A 19,567-nucleotide genomic window follows, 5' to 3' on the forward strand; every position below is an offset into this window, starting at 1 on the left:
CGGATCGCATGTATCTAAATTTTTGCAGTGATTATTGAAATCATGACAAATACCACGAAGTGGGTCATGCATTTCAAAGTTCATTCTGCATGTACTTATATGCAGTTGTTGAAAATATCTAGACGGTCTGGCTGGTACGTTGAACTTAATTTGGCTAAGCAGAAATGGACTAGCTATCATCCCTCTTAAGAGTTTTACAATTGTTTTTGTTTTTATCGGCCTATTGATAAATCATTCAAGGTTCGAATCGAGCTCAAGGCTAGAACAATAATTTTTTTTCTATTGATAATTATTGTTATTTTTTAATTTTTCTAAATTTGAAAAATTGAATTTTGTTTTTGGAATAGTAAGTAGAAAATTTTTCAGACAACCTGCCATAGCTGCGCAGATAGATCCATTTCGAAGGGTGCTAAGCCTTCATCATCAGTACGCTTTAGGCATGCTGCGCTAACCATTTAGCTATAACTAAAGCGTACTGATGATGAAGGCTTAGCACCCTTCGAAATGGATCTATCTGCGCAGCTATGGCAGGTTGTCTGAAAAATTTTCTACTTACTATTCCAAAAACAAAATTCAATTTTTAAAATTTAGAAAAATTAAAAAATAACAATAATTATCAATAGAAAAAAAATTATTGTTCTAGCCTTGAGCTCGATTCGAACCTTGAATGATTTATCAATAGGCCGATAAAAACAAAAACAATTGTTATAAACCATGAGCACTTGGGAATGTCAAACAAAGTAATTGACAATAAACAAAAATGCAGCATTATCAGTGCTTTGCACTAGATGGCGCAACACTGAATAAATATAGTTGGTAAAAAGGAATAGAAGTAGCAAATTTGCCAGTCAAACAAACCACCGCTGTATAGCTAAATGGTTAGCGCAGCATGCCTAAAGCGTACTGATGATGAAGGCTTAGCACCCTTCGAAATGGATTTATCTGCGCAGCTATGGCAGGTTGTCTGAAAAATTTTCTACTTACTATTCCAAAAACAAAATTCAATTTTTCAAATTTAGAAAAATTAAAAAATAACAATAATTATCATTAGAAAAAATTATTGTTCTAGCCTTGAGCTCGATTCGAACCTTAAGAGTTTTACTATAAATAAGACATTAGGCATCTCCCTACGGCTCTGTAATGTAGGCAACTGTAATAGTTTTAACGGGTTGCAGTACGGTGGAAGATTCCTTGACGTGTCCCAAGGCAATTGTTTCAAAGCAAAAAGCAAAAATTGTTTTTGAACCGAATTCAGTTTATCGCAGTGAATTTGATAACGTGGGCTCCAGATTATCGAAGCATATTCCAATATTGGCCTCACCAATGATGTAAAAAGAGTTTTAGTAACGTACGGATCATTAAATTCCTTAGACCACCTTTTCACGAACGCCAAAGTACCTTTAGCCCTATTAACGCAAGTTTCTATATGTAACCTAAAATCAAGCTAAGGGTCCATTGTAACACCTAGGTCAGTGAAATTGGTAACTTGCTTAACAACATAATCTCCAATCACATACTCATGGGAATTAAAGGGTTTTCGTGTAAAACACATGAACTTACACTTCGGAAGGTTTAGTGACATGAGGTTAGGCATTACACCATACAACTAGGCTGTTAAGATCCAACCGAAGAAGTGCTCTATCCTATGGTGAGCTGATAGGCATAATAAGTTTTATAACAGTAACTTATAAAATCTTAAAATACATAATCCAGACACGACTGATTTTAGACCATTAATAAGCAGACTCAACAATGAATATGAAAAGCAAATGATCAAGTTCGAAACTTAAAAAAAAATTGCTTAAATTTTCACGCTTTGGTGTTTACTTATGTTTTCTTATTACAGACAAGTTTTCTAGATTAAGTCTTTTTGGGTTTAGAGTTTTCGGGATATTGCATTGTTTCGAAATTGTCTTGGAGGTATTTTAGAAAATTTAATTGCCATGTTGGGATTGTATCTTGTAGGGATTCTGAAAGGCTGCAATAATAAGAGCACCCAGCATAAAGCGTTTCATATAAGTCTGTATTAAATTTTAACAACTAAACTTTTTTTTATTAATCAACTGATTAGAAAACAGCAATTGATATGCCTAAAGAACAAGAAATTAAACATAAAAAATATACAGCGGAAGTCATGAAAGTATATAGTATAAAGAAATGTTCTAAAAATAAAACTTTCCAAAAGCTTAATCCACTGGCACGATGAGTATATTTGCTTAACACGTTCTTCAGTTTATGCTAAAACATTGATTTACAGTGTTTTTGATATTACTGCAATCATTTGAATGTATCAGCTACAATGCATTTAAATCACAAGCTGCTTCATATCCCTGGGCGCGTGCATGGCATATAATGGGAACGATTTAGATTCAGAAAAAAAGAACGAGGAAGGTGAGTCGTAGTGTAAATTTTTTATTTTTTTTTACAGACAATAAAGATGTACTAGAGGAAAAATGAAGTAAATAAGAAAATTAAAACATGTTTGCTATATATATTTTGGGAAACATTTTTGAAACATTGAAGTGCAGTAAATTTTTTTGTCAGATGACTTCGTATATAAGTTGTAGTTTAGTATAGTTGTGTAAGTATAGTGGAATAGTACCGTGTCAGTTAGTATTTTTTAACTCAGTATGGTACCAGTATTGTTATGATTTTTATACTCTGCTGAGCAGAATTCACAGAGTATATTAATCTTTTTCGCATAACGGCACTCCGTAACGGCATAACTAATCGAGTTAGATATAGACGTCTATATATCAAAATGATCTCGGCGAAAAAATAAATTCGTTTCGCCATGTGCCTCTCTCCGTCCGTCTGTCTGTCTGTTAATACGATAACTTGAATAAATTTTGAGGTATCTTAATGAAATTTGGTATGTAAGTTCCTGAGCACTGGGATAATTCATTACCGAAGACGGATAAAGCGATGAAACTTGGCAGGTGGGTTGCTCTTATGATGCATAATAGAAAATAAGTAAAAAATTGGACAATGGGCGTGGCAATGCCCGCTTTTGAAAGAAGATAATTTGAAAGTTTTGTAAGCCGTAATTTGGTAGTCGTTGAGGATATCATGATGAAATTTGGCAAGAGCGTTACTCCTGTTCCTCTATGTGTGCTAAATAAAAATTAGCAAAATTGGATGACAAACACAAAATTGAATATCTTTACAGTATATAAGTAAATTATGTCAACATTCAACTCCAGTAATGCCATACGTCGAACAAAAATTACCCAATGCTTGTGACATTTGGTAGGGGCATAGATTCTATGACGATAACTGTTTTCTGTGAAAATGGACGAAACCGGTTGAAGCCACACCCAGTTTTTATAAACAGTCGACATTCTGTCCTTCCGCTCGGCCGTTAACACGATAACTTGACCAAAAATCAATATATCTTTCTAAACTTAGTTCACATACTTATCTGAACTCACTTTATCTTGGTATAAAAAATGGCCGAAATCCAACTAAATTGTTTTATTTAAAGTAAATCGGCCCCTGGCTTACTTCCCGGAATGAAAAGTTTTTCAAATATTATATTTGTCAACGAGGCAGCCCTGTACTGAATTTCAAGCGAATAGCAATATAAATAAGATTTTTATACTCAGCTGAGCAAAGCTCACATAGTATATTAATTTTGTTCGCATAACGGCAACCCAGGATCCTCGTTGTGGTAGGCGGATCACGCTACCATCACACCACAGTGGCCCCAACTCCTGGAATATCACTGTAAATTGCGGTGACAGCTTAGAAGCAATTTGCCGTGACTGACTGTGACGGCATATATATACATCTCAGTCACAGGAACTATTACCTGCAATAATATGAACCCCTGATATGTGCTCCGACTAAGCAGCACTAGATGTCGAAATAAAAAAAAAAATAAATGTAAGGCGCGATAACCTCCGAAGAGATCTAAGGCCGAGCTTCTCTTCGTCGTGCTCCTCTTGATTTTCCCTACAAATTGGCCGGACGGGACCTACATGTTTTATGCCGACTCCGAACGGCATCTGCAAGGCAGATGAGTTTTCACTGAGAGCTTTTCATGGCAGAAATACACCCGGAGCGCTTGCCAAACACTGCCGAGGGGCGACCCCGCTTAGAAAAATTTTCTTCTAATTGAAAAACCTTATTTCTAAAATTTTGATGTTGCTTTGCCCGGGAGATGAACCCAGGGCATACGGTGTGATAGGCGGAGCACGCTACCATCACACCACGGTGGCCGCCATGATGTCGAAATACAATGCTAAATAAACGGCTAAGTAATCATGTTCGCTAGCAGCTTATATCCGCTACTATACGTTGCTTTGAGCTAAGAGCGTATGGTCGGTATTTACTGCTATATTCAACCGTCGATAGCAGCAGCAGGTAAGAATGCATTAATTCATTTGTATCAGCTTATTGATCTGGTGTGATTTGGTCTGTGATTGCCTATACTAAAAATCGTGCTTGTGAGCTGCTATACTGATCATATTCACTTCTATGAATGTTTCGTCACAATCACTAATTGAAGTCGCTGCGACTGAAAGGACACAGCAACAGATCACGACGTTTCCTCAAAAATCGCAGAATTTTCGAATTTTCTGTTAGCAGCGAAAACAATTAAGTAATGCACAAGGTCTCATATTCGCTGTATATGTTACGCTTTCATAAGTCAAATGGAATCACACGAATCTCGCTTGCCAAAAATTATAACTTTTAACTGAGCAGGAAATGAAAAAGTGAAGTTGTCCCTCGGTCAACAAAAATAATGTTCTATAAGTCTCTCGTCGTACCAACCGTGATGCCATTTTTAAATCGAAGATTGATTAGTTGTACCCTGGATATAAGATTTTGTTTCAATGTTTTAGTTCCCATACGATCTATGAATCAGAGCCAAAAGATTCGCCGGATTAAGTATGACGCCGAGACACTTTGAGTCACAGTCAGTCACATTCACATTCACCACAGCATAATATCAACAATTTCACAAAGAAACTTATGTTTACTATCCTTCAATTAACTGAATAAATGCTTTTAGATTATACTAGGTTTGGTTGATAGGAGGAAAAATGAGTCGTTGGATTGCTTTACGTTATACATAATTAGCCCTTAATTTTTTCTATAGAAGTGTTCTGGAATGCAAAAAAGCATTGGAGAAACTTCGTTAAGGTCGACCCATACATCTATACTGGGTTCCCGTTAAAAAAGGGATATAAGATAACGAAAGGGCCAATGTGTTGGCAAAGAAGGATGTAACACTCGCTGAAACAATAATGGACATCCCAATTCGTTTGGGATAAAAAAAAGGAGACAGGAGTTGCATATGATCCATCAAGCAGGAAAGACGTGGACAAAAGCGCGAAGAGGCAAATTTCCAAGATCATGTGCAAAGTCTACGATACTAGACTCACAAAGTGGGTCATATCTCTAAAGAGAGAAGACATAAGCCTCACGATGGGTATACTCACTGGACACTGCCTTCTGGCGTCACATGCTTACACGTTAGGCTTCGTCAGTAACAACAGTTGTAGTAATGCACGTCAAGAGGACGGAGTTATTCTATAAAATAAGTCCTGGAACCTTATTGGAGTTCTTTCGTTTATTTGTCAAACAAATTCTGATAACACTATGGACATATTCAGTGAGTTCTTTATGGACCGGCCAGTTCAACCCAACCCCACCATGAGTGATAAGTCGTCGAGCCATTTTTTTTAAAAGCATTTGGGCTAATAGTTAACTGTGGACGGCATGCTTTATAGAGCCATAGTGATGTAATATTTTTGTGATGTAAGCATCTCTCGTTATGGTATAGAGAGGTATATACGAGTTATCGGTTTGTTATCGATTTGTTGTAAACTTGCTTTCATTTTTTTACCCGACGACATCGATGTGTTATAGGAGTGTTAAAAAAAAATAAATAAATGCAAGATGCGATAATCTCCGAAGATATTACAGGCCGAGCTTTAAATTTTTCCTTCGTATTAGCGAGACGGGTCCCACATATTATACGTTGCCTCCGAACGGCATCTGCAAAACGGATGACCTTCCACTAAGAAGATTTGCATGGCGGAAATACAGTGCTTGCCAAGTCACTGCTGAAGGGTGCCTAGCTTAGAAATTTTTTTTTCTAATTTTTGAAGGTGCTTTGTCTGGGGCTTAAACCCACGATCTTCGTTATCAATAAAAAAAAAATAAATAAATGTAAGGCGTGATAACCTCCGAGGTGATCAAAGGCCGATCTTCTCTTCCAATTTGCGTCGTGATCCTCTTCATTTTGCCTACAAATTGGCCGGACGGGACCTACTTGTTTTATGCCGACTCCGAACGGCATCTGCAAGGCAGATGAGTTTTCACTGAGAGCTTTTCATGGCAGAAATACACCCGGAGCGCTTGCCACACACTGCCGAGGGGCGACCCCGCTTAGAGAAAATTTCTTCTAAATGAAAAACCTTATTTATAAAATTTTGATGTTGCTTTGTCCGGGGTGTGAACCCAGGTCATACGGTGTGGTAGGCGGAGCACGCTACCATCACACCACGGCGTCCGCCGTCGTTATCAATAACTTTTCGAAAAAATACAGATTAGTTATTGGTTAAGAATCGAAAATATATCGAACAGCATTGATAAGACGCCGATAGCGTATCGTGTTATATCGAAAAAACATCGATTACCTATGTAAAAGAAATCGATTTTTAAGGGCATATTATTGATTTATTATCAAAAAAAATTTCGAATTTTTATCGGCATGTTATCGACTGATTTTCGGAGTGTTACCAAATTTTTATCGGCAATTTTTTAACGTACTTTTTTCTTTTTCAAATAGGTGATATGGGACTAGGGATGAAATGAATCGATATCTCGTTCATAAACTTGAACAATGGCAACTCTTTAAGCTGGTAAAGTGAGCTTTCGTTATAATTGCTGGAGCTTGTCGCCTAAAGTTTCGGCTAAACTGATGATAAAAAATTAAAAAAAAAACTGCACCGAAATTTTTCATATCGGAAAAGTAGGCGTGGTTATCGATATTTTCTAAAATTGCATAAGGATATTAACATACTTTTGCTTAAGTTATCGTGTTAAAATGCGGATGGACGGACATGTATCAATTAAAATCTTTTTATAGAAGAATGTTTGTAATCAACTCGATTCCTCTATACCATTAAAAAATAATTTAAAATTAAAAAAAAAATTTTAAGTTAAACGGTTTTATTGAAAACAATACTTACATGAAGTAATAATAATACTAAAAGCTACAAAATAATTAGGTAGGTCCTATGTACTAGTCATCACACTCCTCATAAATATAGGGCGTTGATCAGAATTTCTAAGTGTGAGGCGTAGCATAACTTTATTAATGTTCAGTTGGTCTTATATATGACTCTCAATAGAAATTTGACGCGTCCAACGCTTTTATTTAATTGTCTGATCAACGCCCTATATTGATGAGAAGTGTGATGACTAGTACATAGGACCTACCTAATTATTTTGTAGCTTTTAGTATTATTATTACTTCATGTAAGTATTGTTTTCAATAAAACCGTTTAACTTCAACATTTTTTTTTATTATTTTTTTTTTCAAGTTTTTGTCTTTATTTAAATGCCTATTATTTCTCATTCTATTTAGTTCATTTAGTGACTCAAGGACTTTTTCCTGACAATTTGTTACAATCTAAGTCTTGAATACATAATCCTTCCAAGGATTTTAATCGACTCTGCGCCACTTAGGCTTGCCCCTCCTCCAACTCCAAAATATTTTCATGTCACTTCTACCGGACTGTTCCAAATATGAGCCAAATCGGACATCATAGGTCGCTTTCTATTCATGTATGTATTATGTGTTCCAAATATGGACCCAATCGGGCCACAAATAAGATTTTTGTGGATATCGCGATCCTTGCGCCACCTAGTGGCGATTTATTTCTTATTATTGCATTGTCGTCGGGTTCTGAACTATACTCCAAGTTTCAAGCCTGGAGCTTATTGGGAATGCTTAAATTTCAATTACAAAATTTGTGCCAGTCAACTCAACCTAAATAAAACCATTTAAAAACCGGTGGGGAGTCTCGCCTTCTCGCGAGATTCTTGAATCTCGAATTACTCGTAAGGCTTGGATTCCCGAATCTCGAATTACTCGTAAGGCTCGCGAGCTTCTCGACATTCAACTAAATCGCTTCATTGGCTGTTTTGTATAGGGTTTACGATTTCTTCTGGAGCACTAGCCAAAATGTCCGCAAAACCACAAGTAAGTAACCCCTGAAATGAATAGAATATTGCAAAAGCAGCGACTGAATTGAAAGTCAAGCAAATCCCGATTATAACGAGTAATTCGAGATTCGAGAATCGCGCGAGCCTTACGAGTAATTCGAGATTCGAGAATCATGTGAGAAGCCGTTTTCTTGATGTCTCGTTGAAAAATAAAATATTGCGAACAAACTTATATGTATAATAATTACATATGTTTTTAGTTAAATGTCAGTTTAGCAATATAATCAGTAAGTAAAAAAAGCAGATGTATAAATTCTGTCCATAGAGCGATTAAGTAAGAATGTCGATAAGCTCGCGAGATTTACGAGTACTTCGAGACACGGGAATCTCGCGATAAGTCGAGTTCTCGATTTCTTGGGTCTCGGAAATCTCGCTTGTGTTCGGGAAAAAATCGTAAGCTCTAATATAAGGTCAACGGTAAAAAGGTAAATTGACGTTATAACAATCAATCATTCAAATGGCTGTAAAATCAATTAGTCTTATCACAATTTCAAATGGTCAGAGCGTCAATTGGCTTTATGACCTATCATTACCTCCATTTAGGAAATTTCCTATTGATGGCTCAATGCATTTCGGGAAAAATACCATAAATTAGACGTTTAATTGAGTATGTTCTGGTTTCAAAGGAATGTTCACAATTGGGAATAATAGCGCCGCAGTCGAAAATTTTTAACATAAAATCGAGCGATAGTTATTGATAAGTTCTTTTTATCTCAGAGAGAACCTAACAGGGCCAGTTATTTATCTAATTTTTCACTAGATTTGTACCAATTGATATGCTGCTTTGTCCGTATGTTGTGTTTTCTGCATATTCACATGTCGGTATTGCGAAAGTCGGGATTATGACGGCTTCCCTGAATACCTAATAGGTTTCAGCGTACCATCATACATTTTAACCGCTGCTTCGGTTGTTGTTTTTAAATGACCATTACTAACTGATAAGGGAACACTAATTCAAATTTCCGCAGAACAAGAGTTTAAGCATCAAAAAAGCGATGAATGTATTTGATTTAAAGAAATTTGCTAAAAATAAAAACCCAAAAGCTGAATTCAGTAGCATGATAAACAAATTTTTTAGTTCGTTCTTCAGTTTATTTTCAAACATCGTTGGCTGAAGGTTTTAAAGTTGATCATGTCTCGTCTTCACCATTCAATAAAAATATTTCAAGCCACAGTGTTTTTAATGTTACTCCATTCATGTAGCAGCCACAATGCATTTAGGCTACAAGGATCTTCATATCCCTTGGTTCAAACATCGCATAGACGACTAAATGGAAATCTTATGATAAAAAATACTGTTAACAGAGGTGAGCAATGTTTTAAGCAAAAATTACAAAACTGCCTGTATAAAACTTAGTGAACAGAAAAAAAAAAAAAAAAAGTCTAATTAATTAAACCGGGATTGCCCTCATTCCTTTTTTAAATGTATGAAAACATTTATTTGAAGCAATTTTTTTCAAATTTAATTTATTTTTGTAATTTAAACAACGTGCAATCATGAAGGACGATTAAACCTTGTAAATCTTTTCAAATAGAACAAACCAAATACCAGTTTGTTTTAAACCGCCAACAACAAAAAGCGTAGTTTTGCCACATGATAACATACAATTGTGCAAAGAATAAGCTATACAAGGAAGGCAATTGGGATAAAGTTAAACAACAACTGAGGCATGTCGTGGCTGAATTCTTGAAATTCTTTCTGCCAATACCTATTATAAATATTTAATATGAGGGTCCCTAAATTGCCCTTTTGTTAGGGATAAAACCAAGAAAAAAGAAAATGAGTAACTACAAAATTTAAGTCGAGAGCAAGCAAAATGTACAGCATTGTCATTTGAAAGTCGGAAAAGATAGTATCTCCGGATGTGGGGGAGATACAAGGTGCGAAATCTTAACCCTCCCTACCTATGATTTTTGGGGACATCGTCTTTTACCCAAAAATCCCTAACGCAACTCTATAACCAGACTTACCACATTACCTCAGGAAATAACGTAACAATTCCATAGTAAGTTCCTTTAATTCATTTAAAAATCAAAATTTCCCTAACTCTAAGTACCTGAAATGTGAAAACTTGCATTTCTTAAACCCGTTACATAGATTATACTACTTTAATTATAATAAATATTGAGCTTACATATATTATTTCTCTTTTTTTTCCAATTCAAATAAACGAGTCAATAAAATTACAAAAGAAAATAAAAAAGTATATACTTAACTTTTGTGAGATTAGATTTACCTTCGGTTCGTTCAGAAGAAATTGTTGGGTTTAATTAGAAGAACAGCTATGAAGTACAAAACTAAGGGTAGTTTTGCCGATGTACAATTCACTATTCCTGGAATCCAGCTAAAATAATTTAACTGATTCCATGTTAGAAAATTTTAACCCCCAATAAAAAATCTAAAATAAATTTGTGTTTGGTCTTTTAAATGGTTATAAATCGAACCATTACTTCAAATTTATAATTCCGAAATAAAATTCCCAAACTCAATAAAAGGACAATTTTACTCCACTCCTAGATCGGTACGACAAATATAAATATATTCTTGGTCATATTCCTGAGCTAAGTCGAGGAGTAATTTCACAGAAAAAAAAAAACTTTACGTCGGTCGGTTAGACAAACAAAGGTTTGGTCCTATTTGAATTAATTCCAATACCTTTTACATGTTTTTTTTTTTTTTTCAAAACAATTATGTGAGATTTGGAAAGTGGAATACCACCAAATCTGAATTCCTTGGGGCACCAGGATGGTTGGCCCCACATTTTGGGCGCCATTTATATGTAATATACACCTCGCTCATAGAAGGTGGCCGGCTGTGCATGCTCGCTTTATCCAGGCCAAATCTCGTCGGATTGGGTGGGTCCTTGCCGCCACTAAGCCGCCTATGAACTCGTTATACATATAAGGAAAATCATGCAGTTCTTTAATAACAACAACGACAAACAAATCTTCCCCCATAAAATCCCATAAACACTCAAAAACGGAAAGACTGCTCGGATGAAAGTTCCTCTAATTAATCCCAGGAATGCCGTTACTAAACAGCCTTCTTCTCTTCCCTACCCATCCATAAAGATATACACTTATGCATCACCAACCCAACCATACTTACGAACCTAAGGTTTAATCCATCTCACAAAATAAATTGGAATTTTCCAGCACATATTTCCAATTCAAATTCAAAACTCTTTTTTATGTATATTTGTTTGGCTGAAATGGGCTGTTGAAAATAAATATCACATTTTTTTGTGTTTTGTTTTTCTCACTAATAAAATACTCTAATGCGGCAGTTACCCACGAACGTACGTAGAAAAAACGTGTCAGCTGACACGACCTATCTTATGAGTGTGCAATGTAAACGAAAACTCACCGACGTGCAACGCCCGTACGTACGTAGCCCGGAACGTAGAAATCAAAACAATTTTGATTTTTTCCATAAGAACGTGTCAGCTGATCGCTCTCTCACTAGACAGAGTTACCTAGTAAACTTTTGTGCGCTAATTTTTGACCGTTTCCAATTTTATGCAAAAACGCCTAATTAAAGTTTGAAAAATTGTGGAAATAATTCGAAATAATTATGTAAAAGTGCTGATTATAAATATTTAATCTATTTATACTTATTTAATATTTATTCCGGCCTTTTACAATATCAAAAATTAAATTGGAAAATGTTGATGTTTCCATAAGCATACATGCAAAATGGTCAATGGCAACAGTGCTTATTTGTAAACAATACACACACAAATGTGTAATGTACATGTACACAGACGCACACATTGATTCCTACGGGCTTGAAAGTTCGGTCAAACGTGCTTCGTACGACAAACGTCCGTACGTACGGCACACGTCGGTGGGTAACTGCCGCATAACCCACTCTTACGATGTACATTTGTATGTACTACTTTACGTTATTCCAATTAGATTTTACTCTGAAAACTGATTTGGTTTTACGCCGTCAGTGGCGTAGTGAAATTAATATATACGAGGCAAACAACAGGAAGGATGTGTAAATATCTAAAGGCTTTTATTTTCAATTATAGCGAAATTAAAAACGATTTTTCCTCTTTTATTTAATAATTTGGGAAAAATTTAAACAACGTGACATCAGGACGGACAAGGCGACAGCTGTTTCGATTATACCTTGTAAATCTCTTCAAAGCCTTTTCTCCCGGGAGTGGGAGTCGAACTCGCACCCCTACGATAGTTGTAATGGTTTTTATATACTAATTAAATGAATTTGTTTTTCATACATTTTGAGTCAGAGTAAATTGCACTGATTAATTTGACCAAATAAAAGAAAAAAGTTAAACCGAACATAGTTATATCTTATCTTTAGCAATGAAAAATAATTGCTAGTTATCACTAATAAAAAATAAAAAAAAAATATCAATTTTCTAATCAAAAACAAGTGAAAGAGTAGTTTCGGCATAAGTAACCACGTATTCCTTCAGCACGTATTAATTATCATTATATAGTGCAATTTTCAATAACACTTCTTGTGGATCATAGATGCAAATTAGTGTACAGCTACTCTTGTATTTGTCACTAACAGCCTGATTCTAATGTGGTAACAACTTTCTTCACCACGGCAAATTTCTTCATGTGGTAACTTTTGTACCCTTTTGGTATTCTGCCCACGAAAGTAGCCGGATAATTGTTTACCCACTAAAATAGGTGGTAACATCGATGTAACCACACAAAAGCTGTTGTTTAGAAAAAGGCAATACTGAAAAATAAAGAATTGTGAGCACAAATAAGTAAACATAATAGTAAAAAAGTGTTGCCTCTTGCTATACATATTTGTTTCCATGTACTTTAACAGTATATATTACAATATAGCTATGTAAAAACGTATGCGTGTATGCACATATGTATATACACATCGTCCCGTTTATTCGTTAACATCGTATCTACTAGTGACACATTTTCGGTAAAGCCATGGCGGAACCATACACGGTGGCAGCATGGTGACATACCTACAAACATAAATAAAAATTCCATGTACTTCGTTTTTGTAAATTCGATGGACAAATGTCAAAATCGTACTGCGCCGGAAATTGATGTATCAAATTAAATAAAAAAAGTTTATAGTCAGCTGTCCCATGCTGTCACCTTGTATCGTTCCGCCATGGGTAAAGCCAAGAAACCCAACTTTCAAATTTCACCACATACACTGGTGAGTTTTTCGGTGATGACAGCGTTACCACTTTGGCCAGAATCGCGAATAAAACAACTGGTAACGATTTTCGGTTACATAATGTTCTGGGTACTATTTTACCGGTAACGCTAAGAATCGGGCCGTAAATATAAGATTCTTCTCGTCCACAACTTCACTAATAATGACCCCGTTAAAACCACAAGTGCCATTTGGATTAAGCCCTCCATTACCACTTGCGATGGTATTGTTATCTGCCGGTAATACTACACTCTTATTTTTGTTATGACTACTGCTGTTCAATGTACATAAGGATGAAGTCGAGTTGGAGCGTTCAAGCCTTTCGTTAACAATGCTAGTGATGTTCGATGACATATTTAATAGAATGCAAGCAGAAATATCTTGTGGTTTTGTATTACGAATTAGTAATTGACTTAATTTTGGTGCTGGCAAGAATAATTTGATTACGGAGTCTTTTAACGTATATATTCGGCTTAAAGTATTTATCTGAATAAATATTTTCTTAATCCATGTCTTTGCTCTTATGCCAGCAAATTAATAGAGTATCGAATTTTACCTATAGCTGAAGTAATGTAGGTGGTGGATTGCGAGTCAATTTGTTTACCGAAAATCCTGTTGTATTGCTACTTTTTGGTATCAAGAAGAATTGTATGCCTTATTTTCCCAAAATTCTATTGATTTGTTTTGTCTATTTTCACTTTCACGACCGCCTGTCGATTATAGCTCTGCCCTCCGTTCTGCTTCTTCTTTTGAGGTTTCTTTGTTACGAACACGTTTTATGTTATAAGTTCAATAGAAATTTGCTGGTCATTCAATATAACTTACATCACGAGTTGGAACTATTCAATAATCTTTGATATTCAGGATAATTTTTCAGGCTTCTTTTATTTAATTTATTAATTTTTACATGAGAGCTTGTGCAAAAAATAGCACTTGTGCTTTGACAACAGCACCGCGCATTGACTACTCAACTACCACGAACCGATCTGCTTCCACGTCAACTTCAAAAAGGAAAGAGCTGGCGCCAGTGGAAGTGTGAGGTTGCTCTCTTTCGTGCAGGTAGTTTGACATCTCTCCACTGTAAAAAAAAACTGTCACTGTCAAGTTGACAAAATTCACAACTAATGCAATATCGCTATTAGGGTTACCATCAAATGCATAGAATAATACTAATTTTTAGAGTGGACTTTTACGGTTTCATAAATCGCGCTCACAAAAGCAGGGCTTTCTGTAAGTATCGCAACTGAACCTTCCTCTACCATGCTAATATTTCCAATTCAACTCATATGAGTTTTATTGACTCACTAAATCGACTGTTACAAAAGCTCGTCGGATTGGGTGGGTCCTTGCCCCACTAGCCACCTGTGAACTCGATATACATATAAGGAAAATCATACACTTCTTTACCAACAACAACTGCAAAAGAATTACTACCCCAATCAAATCCCATAAACACTTAAAAACGGAAAGACTGCTCGGATGAAAGGTCCTCTAATTAATCCCAGGAATGCCGTTACTAAACAGCCTCCTTCTCTTCCCTACCCATCCATAAAGGGATACACTTTAGCATCACCAACCCAGCCATTTAAATATCGCGTAACCTGCCGACGTTTCGTACAAAAACGAACATTATGTTACAATACTTTTGCTGATAGGCGGAAAAAAAAATTCCTTTAGCTCTAAGGTCGGCAATCAATTTTTATCTTGGTCATCAAATCACTCTTAACTGCACAACTTCAATAAAGTTCCTTATTTAAAACAGCAATATCAATCACTTGCAAAACTTTGCAGATTCACTCTGTATATACTCGCTCCAAGCAAAATTATTTTTAAGCGTATTTTTACAATTCAACTGTTCTGCTCCAATTCCAACTTAAAAAGGCGAGAGCTCTTCACAGCAGAATTTCGAAGTTTGCTCTTTCTCGTGCAGGTAGCTGCAGTATCGTTATTGGGGTCACCATCAAATACATAGAATGATACTAAGTTTTAGAGTGGACTTTACGGTTTCATAAGTCGCGCTCACTATAATGAACAGATGTACATACGTAAGCGATTTTTAAGATGAATAAAAAATAGGTAGGTAGGTTGTGTGCGGATGCAAAATTTCACGTTTTTTGTGGTCTGCATGTAAAAACGATGGCTACGAATAACTTATTTCATCAATATATGACGTAAGCGTAAGCTTTTGATAAAATTTGATGCTTCTAGCTCCAAAAAAGGGGACAGAAATGACAGTTTATATGGGGTATACACTATATATACAACCAATCTCTACGATTTTTCAGACAAAAAAATATGCTACATACGCAAGCATTTGGTGAATGGGGCGTAAATTGCGAAAATTTTCTTATCTGAACAATGGGTTGTATGAGATATATACTATACATACAACCGATCTCTATAATTTTTTCAGACAACAATATATGCTCTATACGTAAGCTTCGGTGATATTTGAAGCCTCTAGCTCTTAAAATGGGGCAGTAGTTACGAAAAGTTTCTTGTCTGAACAATCGGGTATATTAGATATATGGTATATATACGACTGATCTCATCCTTGTTTTCAGACGACAATATGTGCAATGTACGAAAGTATTTGGTGAAGTTTGAAGCGTCAATCTGATAAATTGAGAAAGATATGACAAAAATCTTCTTTTTCTGAAAAATCGGTTGTATAGAGAATATATGGTATAGTGTTCCGATCCGGCCCGTTCCGACAAATGTCTAATCATTCACCAAATTTTATCAAGATATCTGAAAAATTGAGGGACTATTATGCATACAAACAGACAGATGGACACACGGTCATGGCTAAATCAAAACAGCTTTTCATCCCGATTATTTCGGTACAATTAATGGTGGATCTATCTATTTTCCTTTAAGGACTTACAATTTTGGGATTCGTGACGAAGTTAATATACCATTTCATTTTCCTGAAAGGTATAGCAATTGTTGTCGTTGCATTTTTGCCAAATTTTTGTTGTTTTAGTGGCCTATTGATTTGTGAGATAGTGGGTTCGAATCGAAGTGAAGGCCTACTAAAATTTTTTTTTTAACATTATTATTGTTATGATTAAATTTTTCTTAATAAAAAATTGTTTAAATAAGAATAGAAGAAAGAAAATATTTTAGACAACTACTAAAGCACTTTGCATAGATTCATTTCGGGAACTGCTAAATTCTTTCATCGGCAACGTTTAAGCGCCGCTGCTATAATAATTCAGCTATCACAACGGTTATTTTGTTTTCTCCATTATTTCTACTTCTATACTGTTTCTTGTCAACGGTTTTTCACAGCGCTGCGTTATCTGTTGCAGAAAAATGTGAACATTGCGCCTGTTTTATTTCAAAGAAGCCATAGTGTCATATTTGTTGGCACTTTTTCCCAGTGCTCTGCAATGAATTTATAACTTTTGTTATTTTTGTTGAAAATAGGATTACTGGGAGCCTAAAGTAAAAATGACATTTCGAGGCTAATAAACTTTTGAATAAATGAAAAACAAAAAGGAGATAAACATATTTAAAAACCACCTTTTCGTAAATACATGAAAAATATAAAATTAGAGCGCTTTTACCAAACTTAGGTGAACAATTACTTAAAATTTGTTAGGTTTCTTTCAACATATCTCGAACCACGCGGCACCTACCAAACCAAACCGCTTACCAAGATGCTTCTTTAAAGCTGAGCACAAGATTCCCAATCACGTTGTTAGCGATCTGAGAGCCATTGTGATGTACTCTCTCTTAGGTTAGGTTAGGTTTTGTTGTAGCTACCCTGATAGGGGAAGCTCACTCGGACAACATGAAGGTCCGTTGTGATACCACATACAATAAAATAAAATTACGGTGGTGGGAGATCCAAGTGACTCACGACCGAAGTAATTTCGCTTTGTTCTGGCAAAAGCTGGGCAATCAAGCATAAAGTGATTTGATGATGCCACCTCATCATCCTCCATACAGCTGCAGCAGGATGGAATTTCCAATATATTGAGACGCAACGCATTGATACCCATGGGACGGTGCATGACCATTGATAGGTGAGCCTTAGTGAACCTGGGCCGACCCCCTGCCGTCCAATTTCGGCCAGAATAATCTTACTACACTGCAAGAGGTGGTGTCGGCTCAACGTTTGCTGAGATAACACGCGGCCTAGCTATGGAGGAGCAAACCACAGGTGCCCAGCGGAATCCCGAAACCTTCATCCGGTTCAGGTGTACCAATGCGGGCTAAGAGATCCGCTTGAAAATCGTTCGATGCAATCGCAAGCGGGGTCAGGCACTCCCAGATCACCTTCGATCTCAGTGTAGTTGAATTCGAGGCCTTGATATCCGCTTGGCTATCAGAGTAGATGTTGAATTCCCTAACCGTAGTAACACTGGAATGTATTTTATCCACCGCATCCTTAATCGCAGCAGCTTTCGCTTGGAATACACTGCAATGATCAGCCAACTTAAATTCACGGCTTACATTTAGATCTTCACAAAAGATCCCCCACCAACCTTTCCGACCAACTTCGACCCATCCGTGAACAATTTAACCTGTCCCCTGCCCCAGATGAATCCTCCTCCCCACCCCTATCACGGGGGAATGACTGGGGTGAAGGTTGTATAGGGAGCAATTATCGGGATACAATAGTCCGTCCTGTCCGGGATAAAGTCGAACCTAGTAAAAAGGCTGGAATGTCCGAAGTCAGAAACCCCATAGCCCATATCACGAAGCCTGACAAACGACCGGGCCGCGGCTGCCTTTCTCGCAATATCTACTATATGTACATACATATGTTCTGAGAGCGCCACTGATACCGATCAGCGCCGTCCGTTGCACCGCCACTAACATTCTGGAGGTGCTCGCCGTGTCCAGTGCTTGCACTGCACTCTCTCTTAGAAGAAGAAATTAACTATTAGACTGCTGTACCATTTGCTGGTTGTTTTTTGTTTTTTTTTTGTTGTTTGGTTGAATCAATATGGCTACTGATGCCCCTCAGGGAGCAAGTTTGATATCAGACTTAAATCGGGCATCATAAAGCTGCACTAAATACGGGCTGGACACTCGCAGATGAAATGGGTAACTGTTGCCTTGTACCTCTAATATCTTCATGGTCCTACATCTGTCGTTGAAGGCAATACAGATTCTTTACTCGCTTAGGCCAGAAAGCTTGTCTCCTTTAGTTGTCGCCGTGATCCTAAATATTTCCTTCCTAGACCTATTTAATAAATTCTCAATTATTTAATTTGTAATAATAGCCATATTGTTTGGTAATTTCACAGGTGTCAATAGAACATCCCTTGAGTTAATATTGAGATATATTCACCAAATTTGGTACACGAGACTAGATTGGTATTGAAAATGAGCGAAATCGGATGATAACAACGCCCACTTTTTATATATATAACACATTGGAAAACACAAAAAACGTGATTATTTAATAAATAATACACCTAGAATGTTTAAATTTGACGTGTGGACTGATATTGAACTTCTGATAAAAATTTGAAAAAAAATTTTAAAATGGGCGTGGCACCGCCCACTTCTGATAAAATCAATTTTACAAATATCATTAGTCATAAATCAAAAATCGTTAAACCTATCGTAACAAAATTTGGCAGAGAGGTTGCCTTTACCGTAGGGAATGCTTTGAAGAAAAATTAACGAAATCGCCCACTATTAATTAAAAAGATTTTTAAAAGGGTAGGGGACGAATAAAATAAAGGAGCTTTATATCAATGGTATTTCATTTCCCAAGTGGATTTATAACGGTAAGTAGGAAAAACTTCAAACTTAAAAAAATGGGCGTGGCACCGCCCCTTTTATGACTAAGCAATTTTCTATATTTCGGGATCCATAAATCGAAGAAAGATTAACATATCTTAATCAAATTGTGTACACAAATTTTCCTTATAGCAGAAAATATTTCTAGTAAAAATGGACGGGATCGCTTAAAGACCACGACAACTTAGATATAAAGCAAGTTTAAAAGGGTCGTATACTAGAATAATAAGCTGTAACTTAGCAAAAAATAGTATTGAATCAATGATATTTCACTTATCAAGTTTTATTGTAAGAGGAAATTGGGAGACATTTTTTTTAACGGGCGGTGCCACGTGTTATGTAGAAAAGTAATTTATCTGAAATGAGATGTACAATTGAAGCTCA

General features: G+C 36.2%; 1 protein-coding gene across 4 annotated transcripts in view; it reads left to right on the forward strand.

Annotated features, from left to right (window-relative positions):
* Window positions 1-19,567, forward strand: part of LOC137251373 (uncharacterized) — a 61,015-nt gene that overhangs the window by 23,483 nt on the left and 17,965 nt on the right. The window contains exon 1 of one of the 4 annotated variants that reach the window (XR_010953236.1): window positions 9,329-9,551. The exons of the other annotated variants lie outside the window; for them this stretch is intronic. The gene's annotated coding sequence lies outside the window, so the exon portion shown is untranslated. Of the gene's footprint in view, window positions 1-9,328; window positions 9,552-19,567 lie in introns of those variants that run through there. 4 annotated transcript variants of the gene reach the window in all.

Source organism: Eurosta solidaginis, chromosome 4 (genome assembly GCF_040869045.1).
Source record: "Eurosta solidaginis isolate ZX-2024a chromosome 4, ASM4086904v1, whole genome shotgun sequence".
Lineage (NCBI taxonomy): Eukaryota > Metazoa > Arthropoda > Insecta > Diptera > Tephritidae > Eurosta > Eurosta solidaginis.